Consider the following 10,752-nt stretch of genomic DNA (forward strand, 5'->3'; position numbering starts at 1 on the left):
TGTATCCCAAATTTTTTTTACACATTGTTCCCGCATGCGGGAAACATGTGGAACATTTTTAGTGAATGTGGAAAAAATGCGGAATTTATCACATGCGGTAATATAGTGGTAAAAAAATATCTTACTGCATGTGTGATTGAGAATAGAGCCCTTTGTGGGGAAAAAAAAAAATCAATTTCCGCTAACTTGTGACAAAATCTTTTATGAACTCACCATACTCCTAACGGCATACCTTGGGGTGTCTTTCTAAAATGGGGTCACTTGTGGAGATCCTATACTGCCCTGGCATTTTAGGGGCCCTAAATCGTGTGTAGTCTGGAAATCAAATGCCTTAAAATGACCTGTGAAATCCTAAAGGTACTCTTAAGACTTTGGGCTCCTTAGAGCACCTAGGCTGCAAAAAAGTGTCACGTGATATCGCCGTACTCAGTAATAAAAATACTCAAAAAATAACATCTTCTATGAACTTACTATGCCTCTTAGTGAATACTTTGGAATGTCTTCTTTCGAAAATGGGGTCATTTGGGGGTTATTTATACTATCCTGGAATTCTAGAACCTCATGAAACATGACAGGTGCTCAGAAAATTCAGTAGCGTTGGGGGAAAATTCACTTTTTTCACCATAGTTTTTAAACACTATAACCAGAGGCGTAACTAGCAGTCCCTGGGCCCCCCTGCAAGAATTTGAGCGGCCCCCCCTCTCCCCTGTGGGGCCCGCTCATGGCTGTTTTGGGGTGGCAGGAGGGGTCGCAGCATGAGGGGAGAGCTTTGCACATCAGGCTCTCCCCTCCTGCAGCTATATAAGTGTCGGCAGCAGCTATAATTACCTCCATTCACCACCAGAGGTCTCCAATCTGCAGGGGCTTCACATTACTTCCTGTTACAGGAAGTAATGTGAAGCCCTTGCAGATCGGAGACCTCTGTGGTAAATGGAGGTAATTATAGCTGCTACTAATAGATGCAGGAGGGGAGCGCAGAGGGGAGAGCCCCCCCCCTCCCCGCTGATAGGCAAAGCTCTCCCCTCATGCTGCAACCCCTCCTGCCACCCCAAAATGGCCATGAGCGGGGGCAGGGGCTGCTTCCCCTATTGTTACGCCAGTGGCTATAACTTTTACCAAACAAACAAAAAAAAAAATCCAATGTCTGTCTATTGATCAAAGATATGTAGCACAATAAATTTAGACAAATGTATATAGAAATTTTACTTTATTCGAAAAATGTCAGCACAGAAAGTTAAAATCATTTTTTGACAAAATTCATGTCTTTTTTTTATGATGAATATAATAAAAACTAAAAATCACAGCAGCAATCAAATAGCACCAAAAGAAAGCTGTATTAGGCCTGGTGCACACCAGAGGAGTTTTTCTGAGCGTTTTGAGTTTTTAAATCTGCTTCTAATGTTATCCTATGTGTCTGTGCACACTGGAGCACTGAGGTTTTGTAAAAAACCCATAGCATTACATTGGGAAGAGCTTTTAGAGGTTTCAAAAGCTCTTCCCAATGTAATGCTATGGGTTTTTTTTACAAAACCTCATTGCTCCAGTGTGCACAGACACATAGGATAACATTAGCAGCAGATTTAAAAACTCAAAACACTCAGAAAAACTCCTCTGGTGTGCTTCAGGCCTTAGTGACAAGAAAAGGAGGTAAAATTAATTTAGATAGTAGGTTGTATGACCGAGCAGGGAAGCGAATGATCTTTGCTGTAACATGGTCTCTGTGCTTATTCTAACCACACACAGTGAATGTGAGGACATCTAGTGGTAACAAATACAGTATAGATATACAGAAGTAAAGAGTACACATTTTACACCAGTGTTGCACTTTGTAAATTCGCACCAGGTGTCAAATTACTTACACATTCTTACCTCCCCCCCCAAAAAAAACCACCAATTTTTTTTCTTTTTGATGAGGGTTGATGGGTTGTCGCTGCAAATTTTTGAGGAAAAAGATTCATCAGGATGTGGACAGAGCTACCCATTAAACTCTGTACTCTATTCAGTGCTGCAGAAGATGTCAGTGCCACTGGCTTCTGCAACAGCAGACCGCTCTGCATTATTGCTCTGATCAGGATAAATAATTAATAGTCTAGGGCCTAGGTTCTCAACATGTGGTACGCGTACCCCAGGGGGTACTTCTGATGGTTCCGGGGGTACTCGAGCTTGATATACTTAACCAGGAATAACAAATTTAGAGTTTTAGAAAATGATAAATCTTATTAAAAACAATACCAAATTAGTATTTTAGCTAATTAAAAGCAATCGTAAATGCTTGGAAATTGTTTAGAACCAATGATCATGTACTACGATTAAATATATATTGGTCAGGGGGTACTTGTGATAATGTTTACTATGCTAGTGGGTACTCGGTGAGTACAGGGTATTAAAAGGGGTACATACCAAAAATATGTTGAGAAACACTGGTCTAGGGCACTCTAGTATTACAGCAGCCAGTGCACATGGCTACTAATTACAGGCAATTTCTGAAGCACTGAACACATCCTGCCACCTCTCCCTAATGTCCCATCTGCAGCACAGCAATCATTCTCTCTACTCGCCCTGCTGCTCTGCACATTCACTCACTGCAGGCTGAGTGTAGAGCGAGGAGACACATTGCCCACAGGACGAGGGAGGGGTGCTACATCTAGTGCAGGAAGTAGTACAGTCCCTGCACTGCCTGCTCCTATTTTCCCAAATGTTGCCCAAACTATGAATAAAGGTCCCAGGTGGAAGAACAGTGACTGAGCACCACAGCGGCATGCCTGGCCATGGCTACACCCGCTGCTGTGAGCACCTGCAGCCTTATTGTAGGTATGCCACTGTTTTACACTACATTTTACACTTTGTAAATAAATTAATACATCCTGCCCCCACCCATAGTTAACAAAATAAAACTCTTGTTAAAGATGGCATTAAAAAAATAGTTATGTTGTTAACTATGTTCACTTATAACTTAATTATTGCAAATTTCCTTCTGTTTTAAGAAGGCAAATTTCACCAAGCATTGCTTATTAGTAGCAGGGCTTTTCGGTCTCTTTCATCTCCCTGTACATTCCTAGTGGTTTGGGTCACCCTGAGCTGCTTGGTTACTCTGTTTTTAACTATGATGGCTGAAAACTGAAGACATTTTTTTTTTCTTATTCCTTTTTAAAATGCATTTTAAATAATTCTTAGCATAATGTACCACCCAAAGAAAGCCTAATTGGTTGTGGGGAAAAAACATACAGATCATTTTGTTGGGACAAGTAGTGAAAAAAAAACCCTGCTAATCATGTGACGCTTGGTGTAATGAAGCGCACACGCAGCCCAGGGGAGGCAGAGGAAACAGCGTGCTTCTGAGCCGATCGCTATGCGCTGGCCAGAAGTGAACAGGGGAGGACATACTGCGCACACAGGGCACAGTATGTCCGGGTGGGGGGTCAAGAGAGTCGCCGGACACCGGGAGGAATATTAGACTAACAGCGGCAGACGGAGGGGGGGCAGGAAGACGAGAGGTATATAATTTTAACCCCCAACACACTGCAGCTATAATTTGTTTCGGTTGAGGTATCCTTGATATATCTGAGAGTAAAAAAATTATGTCGCCAAGTAACCCCATTGCCCAACGTCTGACAGCTGGCTTGTCGGAGCTGCTAGCCCACCAGCTTTTACCATACCAGCTGGTTGAATGTGAGGCATTTAAAGAATTGGTATGCAATGCGCACCACAGCGAAAGGTATCGGGAAGAATATATTTTAGCCGGCTCCTCTCTTCAGGCTGGTGCACACCAGAGCGGTTCTGAATCGTTTTTTTAAATGCTTGCAGGGGGAAAACCGCTTGGCTAATGAAAGTGAATGGGCTGGTTCACACCAGAGCAGTTCGTTTTTTCCACAAACGCAAACTCAGGGGCTGCAGCATTTTTTTAGATTTCTGAGGCATTTCTGCCTCAATGTTAAAGTGTAGAAAAGTGGAAAAAACGCTCTGAAAAACGATAGATCAGAGCGGTTTTCCAGGCGTTTTTGTTACAGAAGCTGTTTAGTAACACTTTACTGTAACAATATTTGAAATCTGCTACACAAAAACGCTCCAAAAACGATAGGCATGTTTAGAAAACCTCTCTAAACATGCCTAGAATCGCTCTGAAATCTGCTTCAAAAACCTCTAGCGGTTTGCGGATCTGCTAGAGGTTTTTGGTGTGCACTGGGCCTTCTTCCTGTTTCCCTGCATGATGCGTGATACATGCATCATACAGAGATCGGGCGGCCAGAGAAGAGCCGGCTGCCAAGAAGGATGGGCGCGTCGTATGGAGCAGGTTAGTCATTTACAAAACATATAGGAAAAAAGGTACTGGAACTCAACAGGTATTGAAGTAATGAAAACCACAAAGTGGGAGCACGGGACTGAAAGGGTTAGAGACTAGAAAAATATATTGAGTCAGGCCCTGCTTCACATTCAATAAACAACTTTATTCAAAAAGGTGAACAACACCGTATTGACACTAAGTGCCTCTTTAAAACCATAAAACACTCACTGCAGATGTTAAGCACGCAGCCGGCTGGGCTCACACGTACAGCAAACTTATCACACCAATCAAACCTGGGATCCCATCACACTCCTGTTGGACTGTAGATACTGACTGTTTAACAAAGCACTATAAGCACAAGCATAGTCCCAATACTGGTTCTCCGCAGAAGCACAAGGACAAAACAGAGGGCAGAAAGCTACTTTACAGATCCACAGCTCTAGGTGCATATGCACATGCAGTTGATGTAAACCGGCTGCCTCACTGAGGCTCTCACCACTCAGTCGACCAGTCAATAGTCATCGCTATTCCAGCTGCTGTGGGGTAGAAGGTTGCTTGGTAGATGGCCTTCCCTGCTGCAGACAGTTAGGGCTGGTGCACACCGAGCGGCTTTTTGGGCGTTTTCAGATCCGCTTGCGGCTGCGGATCTGCTTGGTCAATGTATCTCAATGGGGTGGTGCACACCAGAGCGGCAGGCGTTTTGCAGAAACGAAAAATGCCTGGGTGAGGCATTTTTTGGATTGCGGATGCGTTTCTGCCTCAATGTTAAGTATAGGAAAAACGCAAACCGCTCTGAAAAACGGCACTTCAGAGCGGTTTTGCAGGCGTTTTTGTTACAGAAGCTGTTCAGTAACAGCTTTACTGTAACAATATATGAAATCTACTATACTGAAAACCGCAGCAGCAATCCGCAAAACGCTAGCAAAATGCCTCATAAAAATAAAAAAAAGCGTTTAAAAATCTGCTAGCGTTTTGCGGATCTGCTAGCGGGTTTTGGTGTGCACCAGCCCTTAGTGTCAATACAGTGTTGTTCACCTTTTTGAATAAAGTTGTTTATTGAATGTAAAGCAGGGCCTGACTCAATATATTTTTCTAGTCATTTACAAAACACACTGCTGTGGCAGCTCTGCAGAGAGAAACGGAGGGGAGCCCATGGAGAGGGAGGGTGTATGTCGACCCCCCTCTCCCTGAATTGTCATCCACCTCCTCTAACCCAGTGGCATCTATACCTGGCTACCTGTACTGAGGGCAGGTACACCTGTCTTCCTATAATGGGGCAACCTATACCTATCTTCCTATACTGGGGGCACCTATACCTGGTTACCTATACTAGGATGACCTATACCTAGCTATCTATACTGGGTGCATCTATACTTGGCTACTTATAAGTTGCTGGACTCCGAATTACATCTCCCTCCAAGTTGCAACAACAACAGGGGGAATAGAGTTTTGCAGCAGCAGGGAGAGCCGTCATTCGGCACTCCCAGCGCCCAACTCAACAGCGAGTCAACACATACATACGTACGCCTATTACTGGCTTTCTAAACAGGTGGAACATATACCTGGCTACCTATACTGGGGCCACCTATAGCTGGCTTCCTATATAGGGTGCACCAATACCTGGCTTCCTATACTAGGGGCACCTATAGTTATAGCTACCTATAGCTATCTAGCTTCCACAATGTCCTAAAGCAGGCCAGGAAAGTGGCTGCTTATTACAGGTGATCCTACACGGCCATGGCTGGCCTTGCCGACATTTAGCAGCAATACAAAATGCCTGTGAGATGTCTTATTTGCGACAACCCCATCAGATGGAATTCAACATTGCTTGTGTCGGCTGTACCATTCACACCTAGAATCGCAAAACGCTAGCGATTACCGCTAGCGCTTTGCGGGAGTGATTTTTCCACGTTTAACACAGAAAAATCACTGGACACTGCAGCGTTTTGGGAGTGATCGCGATTAGCGGTGCTATGCATGCTAGTTGCGATCGCTAATTGCGAATCGCTGGCAACACGCTGCATGTTACACATTTGCGGGGCAACGCTACTGAGAACACTGCCATAGGCTAACATGAACTAGCGGTTTTCAAAAACTGCTAGCGTTTTGCGCTGAGCGGGAATCGCGCGATTCCTGCTCATGTGTGAATGGGCCCTTACATCTTTTTTCTAGAGCGGAATCAGCTGATCCTGTTTGGTTCTGGACAACTGAGTCTACCGTAGTTGCTTTTTACCGACATCCTCTAGATCTCTAGATGCAAATATTTCTGGATTGTTGGGCTGGTCAGTGAGAGTCAAATATTTCCATATTAAGTTGAGGTGGTGTGATTGGTCAATCAAAATTACAGTAGATGTGTGTATGCACCCTAAGCCTTGTACACCTTGCGTAACGTTCGCTTGTCCGTCCGCGTTTTTTTGAGGCATCTTTTTATTTCTGATTCCCGGCAGTTGGGTGGGCGATTTGTTTTTGTGCTTAGCGGTTTTCTAAGCATTTTTTCCGAGCGGTTTTGTAATTCACTCCCTGACGCAAGTCAGGAAGTGAACTCTTTGACCCGGAAAAGAATAAATACAATGTATTTATTCTTAAAAACGCGAACGCAATCGCTGCACAAAGCGATTTTGTGAGCGTTTTGCATTTCTCCTATACTTTTCATTGAGGCGCCTCAAAAATGGTACACGCAGCGCTTTGCTAGCCGCACACCGCACGACCAGCGCTGATATGAACCTTCTCATAGACATTCTTTGTCCACGCAGCCGAGGGCATTTTTTAAAAACGCACGCGGACGAAAAAAAAAATGAAAACATAGTACCTTTTCACAAAAATATGCAATGATTATACATGCACATTGATACAGGAATATGCAAATTTATGCAGCTTGGGAACAGTCTAATCAAATCCCTCCTAGGTGCAATACAAGTGGTCCATCTTTCAAGATGCAAAAATTTGCATACAAACTTTGCATAAGTAGGCATCAACTTAGTGCTATTTACATCTCATTGACCATCCCTATATATTTAGCAACCAAATAATTGCAGGATTGGGGCAAATCTGTATGCAAATTTATGCATGTTTTAAATAGACCAATCGAATTCCACTTTGGCTGGATCCATTTAAACCAATTGCATGGTGCATCAATTTGCATAAAAATTGCATTATTCTACATCAACTCAGAATTATTTGCATCTTATTGACCATTTCAATTAACTTAGGCCTCTTTTCCATGAACTGTTTACAGGCAGTGAAATGCCTCTCAAACTCTCACAAATGCTTGCTGCTGCCTGGCAACTGCTCACTGCTGCCTGGCAACTGCTTGCTGAGCACACAGCTCAACAGTTCGTGGAAACAAATAAATAAATAAAAATTGATTTTAGAGACAATATTCAGGACAAGGTTTGCAATAGCAGCCTTTGTAGGTTTACACTAATTTGAAAATGAGCTTCCCCTTTAGGCCTCTTTTCTACGAACTGTTGAGCTGTGTGCTCAGCAAGCAGTTTTACAGGCAGCGACAAGCAGTTACCAGGCAGCGACAAGCAGTTACCAGGCTGCAGTGAGCAGTTGTGAGAGTTTGAGAGGCATTTCACTGCCTAGAAACAGTCCGGGGAAAAGAGGCCTTAATAGTCTGAGCCCTCCCACCTCACAGCAGCCACAGTTTAAATGCTGACAGATCCTTGCTGAAGGTGTTTCCATTTCGGTGGCTGTGTGAAAGGGTGAAGATGGTGAGTGGTAGTGTAATAAAACTGATATGAGCCATTTTTGTGTTCTTTATGCATCAGTAATATCAAAAAGCTATTGTCTTCAGGCATAATCATTGTCCCATACTTGTGCGCTGTGGTTCATATATTGTCATCAGGGGCAGAAGTCTGTTTAGTGATCTTTTACTTGTAGTAGGAACTAACCTCTCACTAAGGCCTGGTTCACACTGGCACAAATGGGAAAACTGATCTGTGTAAAAACTGAACCATGGGATGGATCAGATTTTAAAGGCCTCAATTTTCCAGCTCTGTTCCATTAGTGTGTGGACAATGTGACTCATCCGTTGATCTGGTAAAACTGCAAAATTTTGGTCTGTCCAGTGGATCTTGTGGAACAAATCAATTTGAATGGGCCAATGTGAATGCATCCATAGGCTAACATTGGATCTGTCTGCATCCATTCTGTTATGATCTGCTAATGGATGTCGTTTTTTTTTTTTTTTTTTTTTTTTTTTTTTGTGCCAGTGGGACCCAGCCCTGATGTGTAGCTGCTCCTGCTGTGTGAAAGCTGATATAGATTGCTGGCTGCTACAAACTAGTCGCTATTACAAACAAGTGGATGGTGTCTGATACTGGCATATAAACCTTCATAAATTCTGGTCACTAAGAACTCTTTAGTGGGTTGTTATCAATAGCAATTTCCTGCATATGCGTGGCCATCAATGGGTTGTAGCAAAATGGGTCACTACACTAGTGTTGCCATGAAAAATGTGAATTGCTGGGGTTGTTGTAGATGTCCTCACTATACCACCTCCCCATAGGGCTAATGAAATTTGAAAAGTATATTACTTTATCTGATAGATTAAATTCTGAATTTTGCTTACTTTATTTTACTTGCTTTGGTGATTTCTTCTATATATATATATATATATATATATATATATATATATATATATATATATATATATATATATATATATATATATATATATATATATATATATATATATATATATATATATATATATATATATATATATATATATATATATATATCTCTATATATATATATATATATCTCTATATATATATATATATCTCTATATATATATATATATATATATATATATATATATATATATATATATATATATCTCTTTATTTATTTTCTTCTCTGGTGCCCGTGGCCACCCCTGCTAGGCAGTTAGCTGTGAAATACATCGTCCTGGTGCTTTTTTTTTTTTTTTTTTTTTTTTTTTTTTTTTTTTTTTTTTTTTTTTTTTTTTTGTCCAGTGCATTTCCATGATATCCATGTGATTACCTGCATGATCTTGTATTGTAGTGGCTGGGTGGTTTTAAAGGGCTAGTTCACACTGTTGTGCAGTAATACAGCAGATGTATGGATATTGCATGGACCCTTTCACATAAGTTTGTTTTCTGGGAAGCAGACCATGTTGGTTCTTATCAAATGAATGGCACACCTGTGTCCTGAGCAGCGATAGACCCTGTGCTGAAAGTATATGTGACTGGTATGGTTGGTGCAACATGTGTGAACTGGTCCCCAGGATTTTTCCTTGTTAGCTGAAACACTACTGATGTAGTACTGGCAATGCAAACTGCCTCCTGGCATCCGAAAACCCAGATGCTACAATGTAAATTTGTGTGACCACTTTTGGTAACTGGCATGGGAATTTAGTTCCATGGTTTGCCTCCTTTTGCTGTATCTTTAGCAACATTTTAAAATAAGACTGCTGCCTTCTACACCAATATTCCTGTCACCACTGCTGTTCCCTTGTATTATGAAATCATAAAGCAAGTGTTGGGGCATGTCCTTCACTGTAGTGTCCCATGGGTTTGGGTAGAAGATTGGCTTTAGGCTTCTTTTACACTGCAAAATGAAAAATTGGAATCGCATGTTTTGTAAGACACTGAATCCTCCTGGTGTTCATTTACTGCAATGTGGCTTTTAGGAGGCTTGATCCTGGTGCAGGCAGGGATGAGTTTTCTCTGCCTAATCATGTTGTATGATTTCCTAGCTATGGTCTGGCATTGGATTTTGTCATTCAATATGGGCCTGTTGGGAGGGGGGGCTGGGGGCGCACTATAAGGACACAGGCTGGGCACTGTATGCAGAATGTGCCTCTGTCCTAATGATGGCAGGAACCCACCTCGTGTTTAACTTAATTCCCTGAATATGGCATTCAGTTCTGAACACCACATCACAGGAGGAACACTGCAGTTTTACAGCAGGTGCAGAGACTAGCAACAAGATTGATTAGAGGGATGAAAGGTCCCAATTACCAGCAAAAGTTAAGGTGGCCACTGATGCAATTTGCTGAACAATCATTTTGCTAATGATTTTTCTGAACGATAGGTAATTAATGTTTGGGACCACTAACAGACAAAAATCTTCTAACCAATCTGATCAGACTGATGACAAGATTAATGAAATAATCGGATTTTTGGATTAATCTGATCGGATTGATTAGGAAATTTTTACCCATCAGTGGTTCCATATGTTAATTTGCAAACGTTTCTACAAATAATCATTCATAAACTATCGTTCGCCAAATAGTTTCGTTGGTGGCCACCTTTAGATAAATAGGCTTAGGCCTCTTTTCCACAGACAGTTGCTGGGCAGTAAATGCCTCTCAAATTCTTACAACTGCTCACTGCGGCCTGGTAACTGCTTGAGCACACAGTTCAACTGCCTGTGGAAAAGAGGCCTTATTTAGTCTGCTAGCCTGTTGCATGCTTTCAATCATGATTGGCCAATCG

Source organism: Hyperolius riggenbachi, chromosome 3, assembly GCF_040937935.1.
Source record: "Hyperolius riggenbachi isolate aHypRig1 chromosome 3, aHypRig1.pri, whole genome shotgun sequence".
In the NCBI taxonomy this organism is placed as follows: Eukaryota; Metazoa; Chordata; class Amphibia; order Anura; family Hyperoliidae; genus Hyperolius; species Hyperolius riggenbachi.